Source organism: Barbus barbus (genome assembly GCF_936440315.1).
Source record: "Barbus barbus genome assembly, chromosome: 17".
NCBI lineage: Eukaryota > Metazoa > Chordata > Actinopteri > Cypriniformes > Cyprinidae > Barbus > Barbus barbus.
In genome coordinates, this window is record NC_136745.1 from 20,743,070 (window position 1) to 20,766,178 (window position 23,109).

General features: G+C 38.8%; 1 protein-coding gene across 1 annotated transcript in view; it reads right to left on the reverse strand.

Annotated features, from left to right (window-relative positions):
- Positions 1–23,109, reverse strand: part of LOC306882990 (protocadherin-1-like) — a 171,270-nt gene that overhangs the window by 36,684 nt on the left and 111,477 nt on the right. The window lies entirely within an intron of this gene.

Sequence of the window (23,109 nt, forward strand, 5' to 3'; positions counted from 1 at the left end):
CGCGCATGCACTGTGCAGCCTCCAAGCACTATGGGACCTCTCTACAATCACTGGCTCCTTTCCACAGAGTGAGCACGACTCCCTGTGCCCTGGGCAAGATCAGACCCCACTGTTCCTCCAAGTGTGTGAGCGTGTGTGTAAAAAGCAGGAAAAAGAGGGAGACAGATGATAGAGACACCCCTCTGTTTTTATATCTGCTGTATGCTTGCGTATAAATGTTACTCACTCATCCTTTGTGTGTGGTAACCACTTTGTTTCTCTGAAGCTTTATCTTTGTTAGGCAAAAAAAAACTATTATAACTGCAGATTTGTATTGGGTCAGCGGCATGTAATCATTCTCTGGGAAAACAAATGGAGATGAAAAGAAAGAATTGATATTTTTTCTGACCTCTAAAAGAGAGAATGTTTCTGGGTATTTAGCAGGTCAGCATCCAATAAATTATGCTGGATTCAACTGTGAAGTTCAACTCGTATGCAAAAGAGAGAGAGGGAAATATAGAAGCAGAGGGAGAGAAAGAGAATTGTGCGAGACGGGCCCGGCGTGCCTGTGGGAAATACTGTAGGTAGCCAGACGCCACCCAGCATGGCCCCTACTGACCACTGAGAAGCAGCCAACACAATGCCTCACAGAAGGATGGGGGTTCAGTCCTGGGACCGGATAAAAAGAAGTTAAGGGGGAGTTCATATCGCCTCCCTGTGGAATGTAGACCTCAGTATTTTTTTATTGTTTATAGTAACCTTGTTTATATTAATTCTTGTACACTTTTAGTATTAAAGGTGCACTCAGTCAGCTCTTATATGTCTCAGTAATCTTGCTGTATACTGACACACTGAAAAAAATTATACTTATTTTTTTTAAAGGTAAATGGTTGCAAACAATTAATTTTAGCTACATTTAAATAAGCAAATTTAGTTGAAAGTTGGTCAACTAAATTTGTTTATATAAATGTAGCTAAAACAAATTGATTGCAACTACTAACCTTAAAAAATGTGTAAATTCAATGTTTTTTTTTTCAGTGCACCTACTGGCGTGGATGAATGAAGTTTGGTGATTCAAGGTCATAATGAAAATCAATCTAGACAATACATCATATATATATATATATATATATATATATATATATATATATGATGTATTGTCTATATATTGTCTATATACAGTATATATATTGCAAGTTAATTTAAGCCAAATGTGCACAGATTTAGCGCAAATACTGAACTTGTGAGTCATCATGATATATTAAATACAGTCTAATTGCGCAGCATCTGCGCATATCTATCTTACTTGAACATGCCCAACAAATAACGGTGTGGCGGGCACGCTACATTTTAACAATATTTTTTATTTTTTTCTCTTCTCTGTAGGTCTAAAATCAAAGGAAATGAAAAAAAAATACAGTGTACCTTGGTAAAAATAGAATACACCTTAAATACTGTCTAAGACAAAGTCACATCTTAATCTCACTGAGAGGGTCTGAGGTTACGGTTTTATCTGAATTTGAAACTACCTGTCATGTGGGCTCGATGCTGACAAAGACATCCAGTTATACGTGACGTGTGAACATCGACACAGTAGCTTCAGTTGCTGCAGAAATAGACAGGAAGTGGTGAATTCATTCATCTGTCTGGAGACAGCAAACATGAATGACTTGGCAAATGTGAAATTTTACACCATTTTTACTCAGTATTCTAGTCTCAGCAGCCCAATTAGCACCAAGAAAACAGAGAACGACGTAAGACCACAACTATTTCTGCCACCAGGCAGAGGTGACAGAATAGCAAAAAAGGAAGGAGAGCAGAGAAGAAAGACCACCAGAAAATTCTGTGAGAATAAAGAGGTGGTCAAAGACTAACATGGTGTCGACATGCATCTGCAGAGCAGACGGGCATTGTTTCTAATGAGAGACATCTGGGTATTTGTGTTGCATCATGTTGCACCACTCACTCCCAGTGTTAAGAGGGTGTAAAAGTTAAATGTTCATTCAAATTTTGAAAGAGAAATAGAAAAAAATATTTACAGTGAGTTTGACATTGTCTAAAGTTCTAGATTTTCCGTCTCATTGTGATGTTGGAGAGGACAGGAGAAACTTCAGGGCTCTTGCCCATTCTGACCTGTCTGTATCATGCAGCCACAGGCAGTGCTGTAATGGCGAAGTATGAAGCCTTCCAGTGTGACCTCTCATATGGCCTTCAGTGACAGCTTTGAATGACAACATGAGTGACTGTTCGACATGCTCCACTCGAGAGGGAATGTCTCTGGGGTATGATGTGCTGGTCTTGTATGAAAATGTAAACATGCTTGCTGAGCAAAATACAAATGCATGTCAAACAAGGCAGAAGGACGTACATGAATGCTAAGGGAAAGGGAAAATGAATATAGTTATACAGAAATAAACAGCCATGCGCACTTAAACCAGCTCTCCTTATCTCTCTCAATCCGACCTCAGGATTTAGGCCCATGTCAGACTCTAAGCCCCCCTGCATGCTGCCAAGACTTTAGAAGTCTTAGCCCCATGAATCTGAGCAGATAGACTCAGATCAGATGGTCTGAAACTCTTGAAAGACTTGGAAACCAAGTCTTGCATTTAGAACGAAAGCCAGAAATGAATCAGTCTGTAATGTTCACAAATGTTATCAGGTCTCTAAACGCACCATTTCTACTTTCTCGCTTCGATGCACCTTTTTATTTACTCATTCTTATTCATCTATATGATTACTTATTTATTCCTTTGAAAGAGGTTAGAGTCTTTCAATCGGTTTCAATCTGTTGCCCGCGTAATCCTAATCTTTCATTCAATAATCAGTGGTCCTTCTGGTAGATACAGGGATGGCTATGCTCTGCCTTTGATGGGATTATGTAGTGCTCGCAGCAGGATCCAGACACACAGGAGCGGGCAAACAAAAGATGAGCCCAGTAAGTCCCCTTATCCGCTCATTCTCTAAGTGGATTTGATGGGCGTCCATCGCACCGTCATGCCTTTTTCTCCATATGCTTCACTTCAATAAAGAAGAACGAGAACGACGGCGACTTGCTGCAGGTGCAATCGACCCTAAAAACATTGTTCCATATTTGTGAGTTCATCCAGCCAGACTGACTGGTTTAGTGAGACAGACTCCCTGAAAGAATCGTAGTCACATGAAAGCACTCTTACACATTGCCAGTAACTGCGGGCATGTAGATAATCTTTAATCTGTTTGTTTATATTGTAGCCTGTTTATTTCTTACCTAAATCCACAAAGGTGCGCCAAGACATCCACCCTAATTCCAAAGGCTAAACCTGTTTTGACTTAACTTTAAACAAAATGTTTGAACACACAGTAATAAATTAATGTAGGCATTTACACTAATTACTCAATAGGTGACATGTTTTGCTTGTGATTTTACACCTGCCTTGTGTACAGACGGTGTCAAACAATGCACACTGCTGCTTCAACTGTCTGATATGATTAAACTAAATGCTAGCAAGTGAAAACATGCTGCATCCAATACGTTCTCATGGAAGTTCATAACTATTTTAAACTATTTTACATGAATTGCTGGCTAATTCAAATAATGCCATTCGTATGTTTTCCACTAACAGTTAGATTCAGAAATGGAGCTTCATGCTTAAAAAGATGAATAATAAAATAAAAAAAATAAAAATAAAATATATACAATCTAAATATTAAATATATATGACAAACTCACAGGTAACCAAGTAAGTATGGCACAAATGGCCATAATAGATGTTAATTTCGAATGAGCATTAGACAGTAGCCTACAGTGTTTGACAAAGAGCTAATCGTAAGCTTAAAGATACTGTTAGGAAGAACCGGATCTTCACCTTTTAAAGTGACACAAGTAAATCAAGAGTAGTACTCGATTAAGGCTGTGCTTTTTTTTTTTTGCATGTTACTGTATAAGTGTGTGTTCACATTAGTATCCTACAATATTTAACTATTAATAAATATTTCACAATACCTAGGCAGAGTAAGACCACACCACACACTCTCCTTCTCCATCTCTCTCTCTCTCTCTCTCTCTCTCTCTTTCTCTCTATCACACACACACACACACACACACACACATTACGCATCCTCTTCCACAAAAAAGCATACAGCATTCAGAAGAAGGCACACAGTGAGCTAAATCGCCCAAGGTGAAAACTGGCTTAAAAAACAGCACTCGTTCTGAGGAAAGAAACATAAATCAATAGCCATAGATGGTCTTACATCAGAATCAAATATCCCACTTCTTAAGATTCTGTCTCAACCTTTCTCTCTCAGCCCTTAAAGTGCCCTAAGCTACAGAGCTGAGACAGAGAGGACTGGGTACACACACACACACACATACATAAACACACACGTAAACATACTTTCTCAAAGGTTACTTTTGCAAAATTAAGTTGCAATGCTAGACAAACGCAGAACTAGTTTCACTAGTTTGGTGAAGAATTTGTGTTGAAGTAAAAGATGCCAAAGGTCAACGGTAGATTCAGAGCACAATGTGCTCTTTTAACATATTACAATATTGAATGATATATTGTATGGAAAATGAAGTGTAGATCACCCTTACTTGATTCTGATTGGTTGAGGCCTCAGGAAAGGCTGAGCAAGCCTTCAGCCTCATGATATGTTAGTAACATCTTTTTCACTTAACATCTAATTAATGCATTGAAAACAGCAGGCACTAAATTGCAGGTCCCCGACTTGGTCCGGGGAACCCTTTGTGAGAGCAGCAGCAGGCGGCGGGCGGCGGGCGTGGTCGGCCAGGGGCTCCGCCCCCCCTCCACCTCCGCACCAAACAAAACAAAAAAGTCGTAACGCCCAAGGAAAGATCATTAGTGACCGGCAAAGGTAGCGGAACAGACCTTGCACTGTTGCTTCTGCTACTGTAAGTCAGTGACATACAAAACCCCTCAACCTGCGAGTCAACCCTACCTCAGTAAATGCTAAACCTCAGCGAAAAATACCCTCGGTGTGTAGCGTGGGTGTGCGTGAGAGTGTGTGTGTCTATCTCAAGGAATAAGTGCTGGGAGATATTCCAGGAAGTTTTTCTGCACAGCCGGCACAGTTGCTCAATAAAAGCTCCTGTGTGCGTAAGCCGCTTATACAGCCGAGCATATTTTAATGAGCTCTATCCCACTCTCCCTGACTGTTGCATGCTGGGATTACCTTTCGGGGTCACGTCCATCCTAATCCCATCAGCACAACATGGCTCAAAAACCAAGAAAGCCACTGCTGACCTCCACAGGTAGTCCCCCCCCCCCCCCCCCCCCCCCCCCGACAATGTCCCTCACCTATTTGTCACCTTCATTTGGGATTTATTTTAGCATTCAGTATAGGAAGATGAAAAAAGAACCTGGAAGGACAGAACTCAAATCAATTCTTAACCTGAGAATCCAGGTGCTGATTGTTTTGATGGAGATCGACCTTACTGAGGCTTTTCAAGAGGCTTGCGATCCTATAGTGCATTGCAGCAGGTGAAAGTAGCACACATGCATGCATTATAGATGTAAACTGGGATTGCCTGGGATTGCCTGATACAAGACAGAGGAGAACGAGAGAGTGAAGAGGTGAGCTATGGTGGATTGCAGAGAGGAAGTACTGGTTCAAAAGTATTTACCGTAATGTCTAGATGAAAATAACAGGAATGAAAGAAATGCACAGATATGTGATTTTCATATCTAGTGCTAGGTTGTGCATGAGTGAATTTTAAGATGCATAGATTAAAGTGTGATTAAAATAATGTTTAACTGTTCCTGGTGAGGCGACTTGAAAACATAGCTTTATGCACACACACACACACACACACACACACACACAACCTTGACAGACAGTTGGTCCAATGCGTACTGTCATATACCCACCTATCAGTCAATTCCTCTCTCGGTCCTTCAGTTTCACACATTGTAAAAAACAAAGCCCATGATGATTTGGACCTATTATATAAACACACATCCATCCATCAACAGTATGTAATATATGTTTGCATATTTGAGCTTGTTTGTCTGTTTTATGCACAATATGAAACTACTGATTCATTCTTTCAGTCTGATATATGTCTGATTATTAGCTAAAAGTGAGTGGTGCTTTTCTAAGCATCAGTTTCATGCATTACAAAAAATAAAGTATCCATCTATCAGTCCATTCATCCTTCTGCTTGTACGCCCATCCTTCTGCTTGTACGCCCATCCGTTTCCATTCATCCATTCAGTCTCTTTTCTTGTCAAAAAGTATGCAATGCATTTCGAATGTGTTAATCATGCACAGTAAAAGTGCAAAAAACCTGTTTCCATGACAATGTGAAACTAATTTACATTTCAATTGAAATTTTGAACCATCCATTCTGTCCATCCAACCATCCAGTCTAAAATATCTCAAGAGTAGTTGAAAATTGAGCAGTATGTTACTTAAAATTAATCCTTCCATATATCCATTCATCTACTCTAAAATATCTCACCAGTAGCTGAAAAGTGAGTGGTGCATTTTTAAGTGTGCTTATCTCAGATGATATGTTTTTTTTGTTTTTTTTTTTTGTTTTTCCAGTGTTTAACATCCACTAGCTGTTGATGCCAAGCTTAAACTTGTTTCATCTGCTAGATACACTGTATTCAGTGCAAACTGATTTCCTTTAATTATAGTGATGCTTGCTCTTAACGTGCAGTTCCCTGTTTTACAGTTACCTTACACACATACATACCAACAAGCACTAATCAATGCAGAAAGAGGTAAAAGAGGAAAACAGCACAAAGTCAAGCTGAGTAGGCTAATAATGCTGCTACTCCAATGCAAACTGTAAATCAACATTAAATCAATGCTTAATCAATGTGTTCCTCCCCCTTATTATCCACCTCTCAATGAATTACTGAACACTAGCTCCAGATAAACACTGACCCTACGAGCAGTTAATAGTGCCTAACTTAAACCAGGGATAAAACTAAGCCCAGTTTGACCTGAAGATAAAATTAAAATGTAATTTAACTAGCAACCAATACGACTACCATCAGACTACTGACTTTGACACTGAGAAATATCACGTAATTGTAACTGCACTATTCGCCGTGTAAGTCAGTCAATAGAGTATTGTGCGAAAACGGTATGAAGTTGAGTTTGGTGCTGTAGCTATTTATGCAAATTACGCTGATTGAACAACAAGTCAGGACGGAACTCATTTCTCCTCCTCCTCCTCTCTCCGCTTCTGTCATAATTTTTTTTTTTCCCTCAGATAGATTTTTTTTGTCTTCCTCTTGATTTCATTACTTCACATCCTGTTTATATTGTTATTCCTTTGTCTTTAGCTTATTATTTCCTGTCTCAATCAGCGATCACTCTTTTTTCCTCACCTCTCTCATTCTCTTTCTCCTTTTGTCAACAGAACTTCAAAGAACTTGTTTGAGTCAACTACAGAAAACAGGAAATACGTTGGAACTGTGGTTTTTTTTACAAGTTACTGAAAATGTTAAGTGACACTACAGTCAAGCTACACTTTTGAAAAAGTATTTGCTCTTCGAGCTACTAAAAAGAAGCAGCTAACTGCACTGAAGAATTCTATATTTTTTAAATAACTCTTTTAATAACTTAATTAAACCTCAGCCAAAAACAATGATTTTTTTTGAATGAATGAGCAATTAGACTTTTTGTTAAAATTTAATGAATAAACATTAAATTTCATTAAACATCATTTACAACAGTCCGTCGAAAGCATAACAGCAACATTAAGTATTTTGCTATAAAAATAAGATCTAAAATGCAGCACAGTCTCATCACAGTCTCATCAAATCATTTTTTGAATCTGTTCATTAATATGAATGTTCATAATGAAGCAATTCACCAGAATGAGTTGTTGGAAAAACGAACACAGAAAAGAAATCTATTTCAGAATACAGAGGAATAGTCAATATAATTAGTAAATTAATTAATTACTTCCCCACACTAGTATGCAAAAAGATTCAGTTTGTCTCACTCACCCTTTTTTGAGGTAAAAAAGAAAGGCACAAGAGTCACAAAAAAAAGAGTAAAAGCTGGCATTGGTTCATTATTATCTGCGATGGGCCAGGACAGAAGTAACATCCCTGCTACAGAGAATGCATAGGTCTTCATGTCGACTGAAAGATGAGAAACAGAAAAGCAGGAAAACTGAGGGTGTAGTGGTGGAGCAAATTCTCAGTCCTACACGGGAAATTGATTCTGGCCCCAGCGGTCACAAGGACCTTGCATGAGAAGTGTGTGCTTGCTGGCGTCTGTATGTATTTTGGCAGTGGGCTGGTCAAACAGTCAAGCTTCGGATATGATAAAGTCAGATCTCTGTGGCACGCAACAACAGCAGCCTGCATCAATAATGCGATAAGAGAGGATCGCTTACAAATACAAATGCTAGAAGGCGAGCACATTTAAATGCATGCAGGAGGGGAGACACATGCACACAACATGTCATGGAAAACAGTAAATGGGAAATATACATTTGGAACCAACGTTTTTCTTTTATGTCAGTTACAGTACAGTAGATGAATCTTCATCATTCACAGGTACGCTTACTCACAGTAACAATTGCCTGATGTGCATGAATTCAGTGCACTATGTACTGTACGTATATATAATGCGCTAAGTTAATTCACACTCTGAGACATAAACATAACCACTGTACTCATTTCTTCATTATTTATTTATAAATATTTAATCTCAAGCATGCTTTTTCTTGCTCTTTTATTTCTTGGCAACTAAACCCTCTCGCTTTTCATAAAACATTATTAGGGTAAAAAAAAATGTGGCTGTAGTGGAAATGATCCCATAACTAATGGACAGTTATACCTAAAAAAATAAAAAATAAAATCAAAATAAATATATATATATATATATATATATATATATATATATATATATATATATATATATATATATATATATATATATATAAATATTTTTTATATATTATAAAATGGCTGATGATTGCTTCTTTTTTTAATAATTAGTAGTGCAACGTGAAATCCATGAGTTTGATTGTGAGAAAATGCTTGCACTGATTCAATGTATACTTTGAATGAAATGTAAATCACTTCAGATAAAAGCATCTGCCAAATGCATAAATATAAATTAATGTAAATTGATGAAAAAAGGTTTAATATGACAATAAATCTTAAAATCAACCCCTGCGACTGCACAATGTGGCAGCAGTTAAAAATGTGTTTTTTCCATTCCTGTCTCTAACATACAAATGTGGCTTTCATAACTAAAAAGCACAATGTGTTCAGATAAAACATCCTGAAATTATTCAAAGATTACACGCACTGAAAAATATGAAAAATAGGATTACCCCACTATGTCTGATTTGGCACTGTTTGCATCACTACTTTTGCTTTTCCGATGACAATTAGCACTGGAAATTGGTCTCACGTATAGAGACTTACAAACGTCACACCACGTTTAATCAACTGCCTCATTAATTTCCAACTGTATAACACAGACAGCGTGAGTCCAGAAGTTGGATAATTTAACTACTAATTCATTGATTAACACAGAGTTGTATTAACTGTAATGTAAATTATAGGACGAGGCTTTTTAATACGCAGGATGGAGGGGAAACACAGTTAAGTCTGCTTCGAGATGAAGCAAGAGAGAGTAATTTGATTAAGAGAAACACACTTCTGCACGTGTTAAGTCTTTCTACTTGAGACTTAAAGCAGTATTCAATTACCTGCTCAATCAAGCCCAATTTACTGCTAGAGTGGGAGGAAAACATACAGACTGTAGTAGAATGGAACCTCACTTTTCTCACAGAGCGAACAGAGAGGATGTGTGTGTGTTAGAGAGAGAGAGACAAGAGTAAGGCTTCACACCAAGAGTCAGTATTGATCTTGAATCTATAGTGCTTGGATGAGGTGAGGTGACATCGGTTCAAAACGTAAGAGCTCTTCATATCTGGAAACAGCTTACTGCCTACTGAGACACTATGGCATTAAGTATAGACAGCATGAGGCATTCTATGAGTACACCTATCATTATTGGTGTATGTGTGAGACACTTGGTTAGGAAAGTGGGCAGCGAAGCTTCAAGCACATCCCTGCAGCTCAACCAAACCCCCTCACCCACCAGGGCCCCGTTTCCATGACAACGCTAGCTGAGAGCCCCAGCAGGACAGGCGATAAACAAGAAGCCATATCCCTACCACTGGGACAGGAGGTGTGCGCGCTTGTGCGTGTCAGTCTAGTCCTCTGAGATCCACCTAGCTGGCTTCATCCTCTGAAGTTGATGGACAACAACAACAATATCCTTTAGATTAGAAGCAGCCGCCGGTCCCACGAGAAACAGCAGGCCTGGCAACGGTACCACACACGGCAGGAGCTAACTCCCTAAGTTCCTCTTTCAAACTGGCAATGGCCGTGGTGGCTAATTCCCTGCGCTGGCCACGGACCTGGTAACAGCAGCTAACTCAGTCGACTAAACACAAAGGTGGTGATCGCAGTGGACACTAACTCTCTGAGCAAGGTGTAAAGCTGGCAAAAGTGGCATCTGCTAACTCCCTCTGCGTTAGTGGGGAGCAGGATGGTGGAGCCCTAGGAATGGCAAATATAAAGCAGCAAACCGGCCCTGTGGGGTGAACTTTTAGCGGTGCACACTAAGAGCTTGCTAAGTGTCCATCCATCTATTTCTGGGTCTGGGAAATGTGAAATGTTCCTGAGAATTTGATTCCAGTGACCATGGATCGAGACACATTTGTGGGATATGAAGTCACAATTCCACAGCTGTGAGGAATGAAGTGGGAGTTATGAGATATGAAGTCGTGAATGCGAGATGTGAAGTCATAATTGTAATAAATGCAGCCAAACTGTTAAATATAAAAGTGGATTGCGAGATATAGTCATAATTGTGATAATACTGTATGCAATTGTGTAAGTATACCATTTCATTGTGAAATATGAAGTTATAATTGTGAGATATGATGTTATAAATTTGAGATATGAAGTTTTATTGCAAAATATAAAGGCATAGTTGTGAGATATAAAGTCATATTGTGAAATTTAAAGTTGCAATTTTAAGTAAATAACCTCAGCATGTACGAAAGAGCGGAAGAAATCCACTCTATTCTTTCACAGTTAGAATCTCTCAGATCCTGCTAAGCGAATAAATAATTCATACCTCATATTTGGTTAATCAAACAAATTAGATAAAAGGACATCTCTTTTCCAATTCAAACACTGGGGAAGGAGAACATTTAAAATTTCTTTGCGAGAGAGGAAAGTACATTTGCTACACCATCATAATCCATATGCACAGCTTATCCAGTTACATCCAGAGACCTTCACATACTCATCTCAAATTCCTTCATTCGGACTGCCGGAACTCAAAACCCGGAGAGCCTTTTAAAGGTCCAGTCCCATTTATTGGAGCCACAGTGCTTCTGGTTACTTAAGCTAGGCCGTAGATACTAAGATTTCCCTGATCAAATACAATTACTGCGGTTATTCTTTCGGTGGGAACCTGCCATCGGCTTCTAAACCGGAATGACAGAGTGGCACGGAAGCAGGGAGGAAAGAAGGCAAATGTGGTTTCAGGTCAGCGGAAGAGAGAAAGAGTATATGGGCAAAGTGAGAGAGAGACATAAAGACCACGGTAAAATCAATGCGTGCAGAGAATGGAGAGATAATTAAGGCAGGAAAGAAGAGAACGAGAGAAAGAAAGTGAATTTAATCCGTCCTTACATGACTCCACATCACATTCGCTAATTAGATGAGTTACATCTTAATGTCAGAAGCCATTAAACACAATGCCAGTGTTCCCAGAATCCTTTGCTCTTAACAACCCCCCATATCTAGTTATCAGCGATTGTGAATTGTATAGCCTCAGTGTTTTGTCAGTGTCGATAAAGGCATAGCATGGGATGTTAGATGTCCTGCTTACTGACTCGGATGTGTGTGTGTGTGTGTGTGTTTGGCAGGCCCTTTGTAGGCTGTGTGCTCAATTACACGCTGACATAACAGGGATGTACAATTACAGCGTGACACAGCGTCCACTGTACTGCACCTGTCAGACAACCTGGCAAGGGACGACCCAGGGATCCTTAGATGATGAAGAGGCAGGGGTGGCCGCACACACACACACACACACACACACACACTCACACACTCACACGCACACACACATTTCTTGTACGTAATCCAGCGCTTTATACTTCCACATTCACGGTCCCATTTTCCATGACCACCTCTCTCTCTCTCTCTCTCTCTCTCTCTCTCTTTCGCTCTCTCTCTCTTTATCTCTCTCTCTCTCTCTCTCTCTCTCTCTCTCTCTCTCTCTCTCTCTCTTTCGCTCTCTCTCTCTCTTTCTCTCTCTCTCTCTCTCTCTTTCCCTATCATTCTCTCTTTGCAGTAGAACTGCAGTGCTCAGCACTCTAGTCATTGTTTTGATTCAGTAGTGGAGTTCCTGTCTGCCAGCTCTGCTCCAATTTACAACACCGGCCCACAATGCACCGCTCTGGGCAAAGCAAGAAAGCAACCACACCTCTCTCTCTCTCCTCTCAGGACTCAATCTCTCGCTCACTACTGTAGAACAGCAGACCACCGTCAAATAAGTACAAATAAACAACCTGCACTCCTGAAATAAACCCCTCCATGAATCTACTCTCGCTGCCTGCTTCCTCTCCTCCCTCTCTATATCTGTCTCAGCTCTGCAGCCGGTTCCACTCAGCATTAAAAGGTTGAAGTGTGTTTAGTTTCTGCAGCACTAGTGGCTCTAAATGGAATCGATAAAATAATAAATGTTAATTTTTAAATTACTTATTTCATTTTTTTGCATGTAACTCAGCTAAGCTAATGCTGCTAAAATGTGCAGCCAAAATAAACAAAGCAATATTAGAAGACTTTTAAGTAAAAAATTGTAAAAAGTGGCTTTTTTAAATGTTAAAACCTATGGATGCACTTTTATTAGAAATGTGGTCACTACAAATATGCTGATTATTTTCATGTGTTGGTAAATATCCTACTGTACACTGTTGAAGATAAACCTTATTTACTGATATTGATGGTTCCATGATTATTCCAACTTCCATGGAAACTGCATTGCACAAAAGATTCTTTATATTGGAAAAAGGATCTTTAGACGGATAAACTGTTCTTCAAGTATACTAAAAGGGAGTGTATCAGCGGCTGCTATATATTAAAAAACACATTATTTTGTCAAAATAAATTAAAAATAAAACATTAATAATATAAACAAATTTAAAGAAAGAAAGTAAAAGTGAAAGTGAAGTGACAAACGGCCAAGTATGGTGACCATACTCGGAATTCGTGCTCTGCATTTAACCCATCCAAAGTTCACACACACAGCAGTGAACACACACACACCGTGAACACACACCCGGAGCAGTGGCCAGCCATTTATGCTGTGACGACTGGGGAGCAATTGGGGGTTCGGTGCCTTGCTCAAGGGCACCTCAGTCGTGGTATTGAGGGTGGAGAGAGCGCTGGACATTCACTCCCCCCACCTACAATCCCTGCCGGCCTGAGACTCGAACCCGCATCCTTTGGATTACGAGTACGACTCTCTAACCATTAGGCCACGACTTCCCCTTTAAATGCTTCAGGTACATTTTTGGTGTCACAGCTTTAGAAATGTAAAAAAAAAAATGATGGTAATCAAACGTTTTGTCTACCCTCTACTTCCAAGTTACAAGTCCAACTCTCTATCCATTAGGCCACGACTGCCCCTTTAGTGAGTGTAGATGACAACTAAATAATAAACCAACTAAATATTTCTGTTTAGCACAAAAAATGATGCATTTTACCTTTAAAATAAGTCTGATGAAATGCTGTGTAATGGAAAAGCATTTAATGTTCATAATTGATAATATCCTCCTCTGCCCCTGCAGTCTTGATGGGCTGTTTTTTAGTAAAAAGCTTTGAGAGTGTCTCTAGCGAAGGCACTAACAATCTTGTCGGCATCCATTGTTAGCTCTGAGAGCAGGGACCGCTAGAGTGGCTGTGAGGAGAGAAAGAGAGCAGGGCTCTGTGGGGGAGATCACCCACTTTCCATATGCGCAAGCCTTTCATCTAGCAGCTATAGCAAAACAGCACAGCTAATTAAGAAGAACTAAGGAATGTCCAAAACAGACACAAGCACACACACGCATCGCTCCCTACTTTTTCTTCCTCATGGGGAGGGGAGGATAAATTCAGCACGGAAACAAGTGCTCAGCATTACTTAAAAATCTAAGGATAGCTCTATGTGTGTGTGTGTGTGATAGAGAGAGACCCAGCTGTGGTCCACTGCTGCTCACTTTATTATATAATTTGTGGGGGCATTAGATCTACTTCCATAGTCCACTGGGCTTTCACAAGCTTCCCACAATTCCAATTAAGTTTTGAGTGTGTACAGTATATGTATGTGCCTTTTTCTGCCCCAGAGTACAAAAATCAAAAGCTAACTCTGACTTTATTACTCCTAAATGCAACTTTATATCTCAAAATGTTACTTTATATCTCACAACTGCAACTTTTGTTCTCAGAATTGTATCTTCATTTCAAAATATGACTTTATATCTCCCAGCTGCGATTTTTCTTTCATAATTGTGACTGCATCTCTAAAAATGTGACTTTATCGCTCACAATTCCGAATTTATTTTTAATAATTGTGACTTAATCTTAAAATTACTATATCTCACAATTGCAATTTTTTTTCTACTACTTCCGACTATTTCAAAATGTGACTGTCTTCCACGATTACTTTTTTTTTTTACAATTGCAACAATACATCTAAAAATGTGACTGTAATTGCGACTTTATCTCAAAACTGCAATTTATTTCTTGCAATATGACTTCAAATCTCAAAACTGCAATTTATTTCTCATAACTGTGACTTAATATTTCAAAATGTGTCTTTCACAGTTGTGATCTCAAAATGTGAGATCTCTCATGATCGTGACTTTATTTCGTATAATTGTGAATCGGTACCTCAAAATGTAACTCTCAAATGTGATTTTTTTCCTCATGATTGCAAATTTATATATCACAATGTGGATTCATACCTGATATAAAGTATAATTATACTGTATCGCAATTGCAAATTCATATCTCACAATTATAACTGTGATTTTATATCTCACAATGTGACTGCGTCACTTTATCTTACAAGTTCCTGTTTTTAACTACAGACAGAAAATATATTTAGCTCAGTATAAAACAATAGAAGTCAACAGAAAGTGCCCATCATGACTGAAAACACAGCTGCGTATGTTTGTGCGTTCTCTGCTGGGGTTGAGCAGGATGAGATGACCCATTGCCTGGATGCATCGTGGTTGCTCATTTTAGTGAAGACCCCAAGCTGCCCCACAAGCGCCTGTCAGAGTAGAGTCATGACTGATAATCACAGTCACACACATCACGATGAAGGGGAAACTCTAGAGAGAGTGCGCTGAGGAGGGGGTCAAGCGCAAAGAGAGAGAGTTTTAGAAACAGTTTTATGTCACTTTGTATTTAGGAAGAACGTCACTATGGGAAAACTAGTGCGAATACCCAAGCGCATCTGCTTTCGATTAACTTACACACACCCGATGCCGCTCTCTCAGTTCTTCTTCGCTCCGTTCTCCCATCAGTTTTAAGGTTCAACATTCAGGGGGCGGTCAGCGGGTTAAACCTCCTCCGAGACGCAGGCCATCCCGAGAGGAATGAGGAGACAGTGGTAAACACTTAAGCATACTTCCTGAGCAAACCGTGAATTCTCTTCCTCTTTGTCTATATCCTCTCCAGCCGTTCCCTCAACTCCAGCTCTAGCCTTTTAATTAGGATTACCATGCCGCCCTCTGTGTACAAACAAAGTTGTTTAGCACTTCAAGAGAAAGTGGCAAGGTGCACATCTCTTTCACCATTAAAATGATCTGATCAGTTAATCATGTTTTGAATAGCGGCACAAGAGTACGCTAGCCTTTCTGAGTTTAGTTATGTTAATTTTTTTATGGTTTGATGTGCTAGATTAAAAAAAATATGAGTGCAATTGTGGGCAAAGGGAGGGGTGATACAGAATCTCTGGTGTCTGCATGATCATTAAAGAAAAGCCGCATACAGTCTGTAATTAAAGGACATGCATGACGGGCATAATCATAAATGCATTACCCCAGTCTGCACAAATCAAGCTTTGCGTTTAATATAAATGTTCTACTAGTTCTTTTTAAAGATTCTCGTTGAGACGTTGGCTGGAGATTAAATTTAAAATGGTTGCATTTCTGTGTAATTTATGTTTGCCGTCGCAAAATCTTTGAGCAAATTGTCAGCGGAAGAAATGCTGTCTGTGGTTAGTTAGAAGCATTAAAAACAACTCAAATATCTATTTTTTATGCGCGTGTGTACATGCGGTTCAGTGCATCGGAACATCAAAACAATTTTCCTGTTTTCCAGCTTAAAGAAGTAGCCTGATTGAATGGTACGGGACAGATTGGATGTTGCCATTATGGAGATGGCTTGTTTGCTCATTTGAGACGAATGATTGCCTTCATTTCCCCCTGATATGGGCGTGATGGCGGGAGAACGGCAGCCTATTTGCTCTCCTAAACGAGGGCGTAATGGACGCTTTGTGCAACGTTAGAGCGCTCTGCGGCTGCCTTTGAGAGGCTATTGAGAAATTAACCCTGACAACTGCACAGATGTTCAAAAGGCCTTTCTTCTGTTTAGACGCGTAGACTGTTCGTTTGTTTTTTGTGTCCTTGTTTGAGGAAGCCATTACCAGTTGGCTGCTACGAACGCTAGGTCTGTCTTTAGAGGAGAGATGAGAGAGAGAAATTCAAATAGATCCATAACTGTTCATAAATACTCAGGCACCATCTCGCTCACACAGACGACATCAAACCGCACATCTGCCATTCCCGGCTTTTACCGCATAATGACTTTCTGCTTTGGGCTCGTCTCATCTTTTCCATCTCGGCTCATTCCGTCGAATTAGTCTCCAAAACATTTCACCTCCATCCCCTATTCCTCTGTATCTCTTTCTCTCCATTGTCTCTCCCGCTTTCGCCCACTCTTCCCAGAGAAGACCCACAGACCCATCAATTTCTATTAGGCAGGCGAAATGAGCACATTAGGGAAGAGAAGGGGGTGTCAGGCGGAAATGCCCCCCCTTGGGACGCTGAGCTGGGGTAATGGAATTACACTCCATTATCAGACGGAGATGATTCCATTTAGCTGGAGAGGAGCAAGCTACGGCAGAGAGATGGAGTAAAAGAGAGGAATGGAGAGAGGAAGAGAGCGAGTTCAGTCTATTTGCTTCATCTAAGCTAATCTTAGCTAAACAACAACCACCGTGTTGGCTATCACGCCATTTCTCTAGAGCTAAACTTCCAAGAGCTCACCGAACTCGACAGCTTTAATAATGCAGTGGTTCTTAACTCGTTTTGCTTCGGGACGCAGGTTTTACACCTAATGGTGACTCAAAACAGTATCAAAGTGGTTTAGGAGTACAAAAGTAACAAAAGTTTGTTTGAACACACAGACGCTGACCATTGGTGTTATTGTTAACTATTACAAATCGATTTGGTAATTGAAATTAGGTTAAAACTATACTATAATATAAATATTATATGAAAAACGTAATCTTAAAAATAAATTAAATAATAAAAAAGCTAAATATACATATTAAAGAAAACACATTACTAAAACATAATTACTTAAAAATGTTATTAAAATGAAAATATATGTAAAAATCAAAAGTTAATAATTTAACATTAATCATTTAAATAGCACTGCCTTAGACATAAGCAAATATGATTTTTGCTTTCTATTGAAAGTCATTTGCTATTTATTTTGCTATCAAGACTCTGCACAAGGATTCGGTTGTTACTTTATTATTTATATTTAACATAGCTTAATCAGAACTATCAGAAAAGATGTGGCCCACCAGTTCAGAACCACTGCTGAAAACAAACTTGTTAACTTAACTTAATATATACTATATATAAGCACATTTAAGTGCAGTCTTGTACTCTACGTGTTAGTGTTTTAATGATGTTGAAACTGTATACAACTGTAAATTTCCTTATGGAATAGAGCTATAGGCAAAGCTATAGCAAAAGTGATGTTTTGCGGTTTCAGGAGTAACTCCGACCCCATCAGAGACAACATCTACTTCAGCAAAGACAACCTGCTCCATGTCCATGTCCATATCAAGCAAATTGGTATTTTTTAAGACAGTTTTGCTAAGTCATCTCCCTCTGGATATGCCTTGGTTCTTTCTTTTCCAAAAGCAATGAACAGAGAGAATAAAGAGAGAAAGAGATGAGGTTTGTCTTATTGGAAGAGGTCTCTGGAACAGAGAGGAATCAGGTGCAACCTGTTCTGACTCCTAATGGTCTTATGCAAAAGATTGTCTTTAGAAATATGAAGATAAATCAGATTTTTCTTTTTTATCCTCCACCTCTCTTTATGAGGTATAATAAAGGTGAATTTCTAAATCAGATCAAGCAAATTCAAGAAGTAAAATATCTTGTGACACCATAGTTTAATATGCAAATATTCTTATAATGAATCATAAAAAGGTAAACTGTGTCATTTCTGTGCTACTAGTGGAATCAAACAGAAATGCAATGATGTTAATAATATTAATAATATTTATTATTATTATTATTATTATTAAACATATTATTAAACCAAAACACTCCCCCAGTCTTGGAATAAATTGGAATACAAGTGGATATCGGTCTTCAGGTAATTACTTCATACAAACAAGACAATATATGATATCAGCACAGAGTCACGGTGTTTACACTTTTTGGGGAAAACAACCTGAATGGCTTATTTTTAGTTGTCTCTGAACATTAAAGTGGAAATGGAGAAAATATTTCAACATGGGAAAACAAAAAAAGTTACACACATCATCTTTAAATATTCATGCTCTCATCGTTGTGAAGTGACACACTGAACCTAATTAAATTTGATATGCACAGTTTTCTCAAAGTTAAAATGCTTTTTAATTTGCAGAGGCAACTATAGGTAAGCCTTTCATGGGTTGATTTCCCCGAAGAGTATAAACACTCAGAAAAAAAAAAAAAAAAGATCTTTATCTGAGAAGTGTGGCATGTGGTCTCAACCAATGGTTTAAATTCTGGTGCCAGTCTACCTGTTTATCCAAATGGCAGATAAAGGATGCATTTATAAAATCTGATAGGAACTTTATTCACAATTGCATTCTTAAAAAAAAAAAAAAAAAGTGTGTGTGTGTGTGTGTGGGGGTGGGGGGGGGGGGGGTACTTAACATTTTTCATGAAGATGTGTTTGTTTCTTTGTGTGTCTGTTTGTTTGTCATATTGCCATATTTAAAGTAACTAATTCTAAGAAATAAAGATGTAGTTCTGAAATATAAAGTCACAATGTGACATAATTATAAATTGTGAGAGATTGTAACACTACCGTTCAAAATTTAGGATCAATCAGATTTTTTTTTTTCTTTTTTTTAGTTTTCTTTTTTCTTTTTTTTTTTTTATAAAATTAACAAACTTATTCAGCAAGGATGCATTATATTGATCAAAAGTGACATAACAGATTTATAATGTTATCACGGTTTTCACACACACACACACACACACACACACACACACACACACACACACACATATATTCTTGAGCACCAAAACAAAACAACATATCAGAATGATTTCTGAAGGATCATGTAGACTGAAGCTTTACCATCACACTAAAAAAATTAAAAAAACACTCACTGGCCACTTTATTAGGTACACCTTGCTAGTACCGGGTTGGACCCCCTTTTGCCTTCAGAACTGCCTTAATTCTTCGTGGCATAGATTCAACAAGGTGTTGGAAACATTCCTCAGAGAGTTTGGTCCATATTGACATGATAGCATCACGCAGTTGCTGCAGATTTATCGGCTGCACATCCATGATGTGAATCTCCCGTTCCACCACATCCCAAAGGTGCTCTATTGGATTGAGATCTGGTGACCATCTGGCCATTTGAGTAAAGTGAACTCATTGTCATGTTCAAGAAACCAGTCTGAGATGATTTGAGCTTTGTGACATGGTGCATTATCCTGCTGGAAGTAGCCATCAGATGATGGGTACACTGTAGTCATAAAGGGATGGACATCAGCAACAATACTCAGGTAGGCTGTGGTGTTTAAATTATGCTCAATTGGTACTAAGGGGCCCAAAGTGTGCCAAGAAAATATCCACCACACCATTACACCACCACCACCAGCCTGAACCTTTGAGACAAGGCTGGATGGATCCATGCTTTCATGTTCTTTACGCCAAATTCTGACCCTACCATCTGAATGTCGCAGCAGAAATCAAGACTCATCAGACCAGGCAATGTTTTTCCAATCTTCTATTGTCCAATTTTGGTGAATCTGTGCGAACTCCGTTTCCTGTTCTTAGCTGACAGGAGCGGCAGCCGGTGTGGTCTTCTGCTGCTGTAGCCCATCTGCTTCAGGGTTCGACGTGTTGTGCGTTCAGAGATGGCATTCTGCATACCTTGGTTGTAACGAGTTTTTATTTGAGTTACTGTTGCCTTTCTATCATCTCTAACCAGTCTGCACATTCTCCACTGACCTCTGACATCAACAAGGCATTTTCTTCCACACAACTGCCGCTCACTGGATATTTTCTCTTTTTCTGACCATTCTCAGTAAACCCTAGAGATGGTTGTGTGTGAAAATCCCAGTAGATCAGCAGTTTTTGAAATACTCAGAACAGCCCATCTGGCACCAACAACCATTCCAAGTTCAAAATCACTTCAATCCCCTTTCTTCCCCATTCTGATGCTCGGTTTGAACTTTAGCAAGTCGTCTTCACCACATCTAGATGCCTAAATGCATTGAGTTGCTGCCATGTGATTGGCTGATTAGCAATTTGTGTTACCAAGCAATTGAACAGGTTTACCTAATAAAGTGGACGGTGAGTGTATATATATATATATATATATATATATATATATATATATATATATATATATATATTAAAACAAAATGGTTATTTTTACATTTGAATAATATTTCATTGTTGAGCATAAGACATTTATTTCAAAAACATTAAACAAATCTTACGGACCCCAAACGGTGGTATAAAGTCACAAATGTGAGATATGAAGGGCACTGCTATCATGTTAACAGTACTTGAATGAGTTTCCATTGCAGTACTTTTTAAAGTATAATTAAATGTAAAGTAAATAATTTCTGTCACTAGTGGCACCAAACAGAACTGCAAACTGTTCGTTTGAGTGACTCACTGGGATGAGTTTGGAACAGAATTACCTGACCAAAGGCAGATGTTTGAAACTTCTTCACAGTTATTTTCACAGGTCTGTTTGGTGCCACTAGTGGCACATAAATTACATGCTTCACCTTTAAGGAAACAGAAGGCAGTGACTTTATTCCATGTACCATAAATATCTCAGAGACATTAGTCCTTGTCTTGCAAGTTCCTTCATTTCTTATGTTTTGACAATGTTCTTAAAAAAGGTGCATGAGACAAATCACAGGTTGCCAGGCAGACCCATAACGATGCATTTGTGCTAACTCAGTTGCCCTGTCACCTTCATGCCTCACAGTATCGTTCCACACTCATCGTGCCCTCTTTCGCACATTACATCCATGCATTATCCATAGTGGCTATATGAAGCAGAGCTCATTTGAAGAGCAGCACTGTATTTATAGACTAGCACTGCTGCGTTGCATGGCTGCTAAAGTCATTTCGAGCTCTGGGACTATTTATTTTAAGATCCCCGCTCTTTTATTAGCTCTATTGTGTTTTAGCGATGTGAGGGAGTACAGTAAAACTTTCCCCTCAGTGCCAGAGATGTGGACCCCAGGAAGCTGGCAGCAATCCATGAAGACAAACCACTATCATCAGGGTCAACAGGAACAAGTGGAGTCTGTCTACAATGATAACATACGCAAACACATGCACGCCCTATATATAGTTCCGGTGCGCAAATAGATTAAAAATCCTGACTAACCCCCATTGCACCTGACCTCATTTCTGCATGCACAGGACGTCATACTGTACTTCTCAGCGTGTGTGTGTGCTCTCGTGGGTGGCACCTGCCACGGGCTTCGTCGTGCAGCTGTGCGTGTACAGATGCCATAAGTGTGACCTGTCTGGGTGACCCTCCCTGCAGACACACACACACAGTCCTGGAGCTGCAGTAAAAGCACTGATGTGGGAAGACAGCCTTCACATTTAGGCCTCAGTCCACCTCACTTCCTTAGTCATACTTCTTTTCTTTTTCTCTTAGAGTCTTTCCTTCAGCTGATACTTCAGCTATTCTTGGTTTGCGTCTCTTTTCATGCATTCTGACCTCTTTAACAGAATATTCCAGGTTAAATACAAGCGACAGAATTTGTGGCATACTGTGGCATACTTGGCTATAAAGAGGCAGTTACAAAGGAAGTAAAATGTGCTATTTTGATTTAAAAGCAAAATTGCTAACTTTATTTTTTAAGGTGTTCTTGTTACATAAGTTGCATGTACTTACAGTACTATAATAATAACAATAAATGATGTATAATTACATGCACGTTACCCAAAGACAAAGTCTAATTCTAACCCTAACCACATAGTAAGTGCATGTAGTTAATTAATATTACTCAGTACTTAAATTTATATTTACACTGTAATTTTCAGCATCATTACTCCAGTCTTAAATGTCACATGATCCTTCTGAAATCATTCTGATATGTTTATTTGGTGTTCAAGAAACATTTCTTATATTATGAATGAAAACAGTTGTGCTGCTTAATATCTTTGTGAAAACCATTACACGTTTTTGATGAACAGACAAGTTCAAAAGAACAGCATTTATTTGAAATATATATATTTTTAACAATGTAAAATACATTACTGTCAATTTTGATTCATTTATTGCAGCTTGGTTTGTAAGAAAAAAAGGAAGAAGATTTTTTTTTTACACTAAAATCATACTAACCCTCATAATGTAACCCATCTTTGGCCTTTTTTTCAAGGAAAGACGAGTCAAATTTGTTTCTGGTAAATAACATTATGCCACAAGTGCTGTTTACTGAGCTCAACTTGAATTGAAAGCAGCATATTATATTGTATCTGCACACACATACACAGCACTAATTAATTCCACAGTAATTTAAATTCTAAATGCTTTCACTGCCAGCCTGCCTTTTGG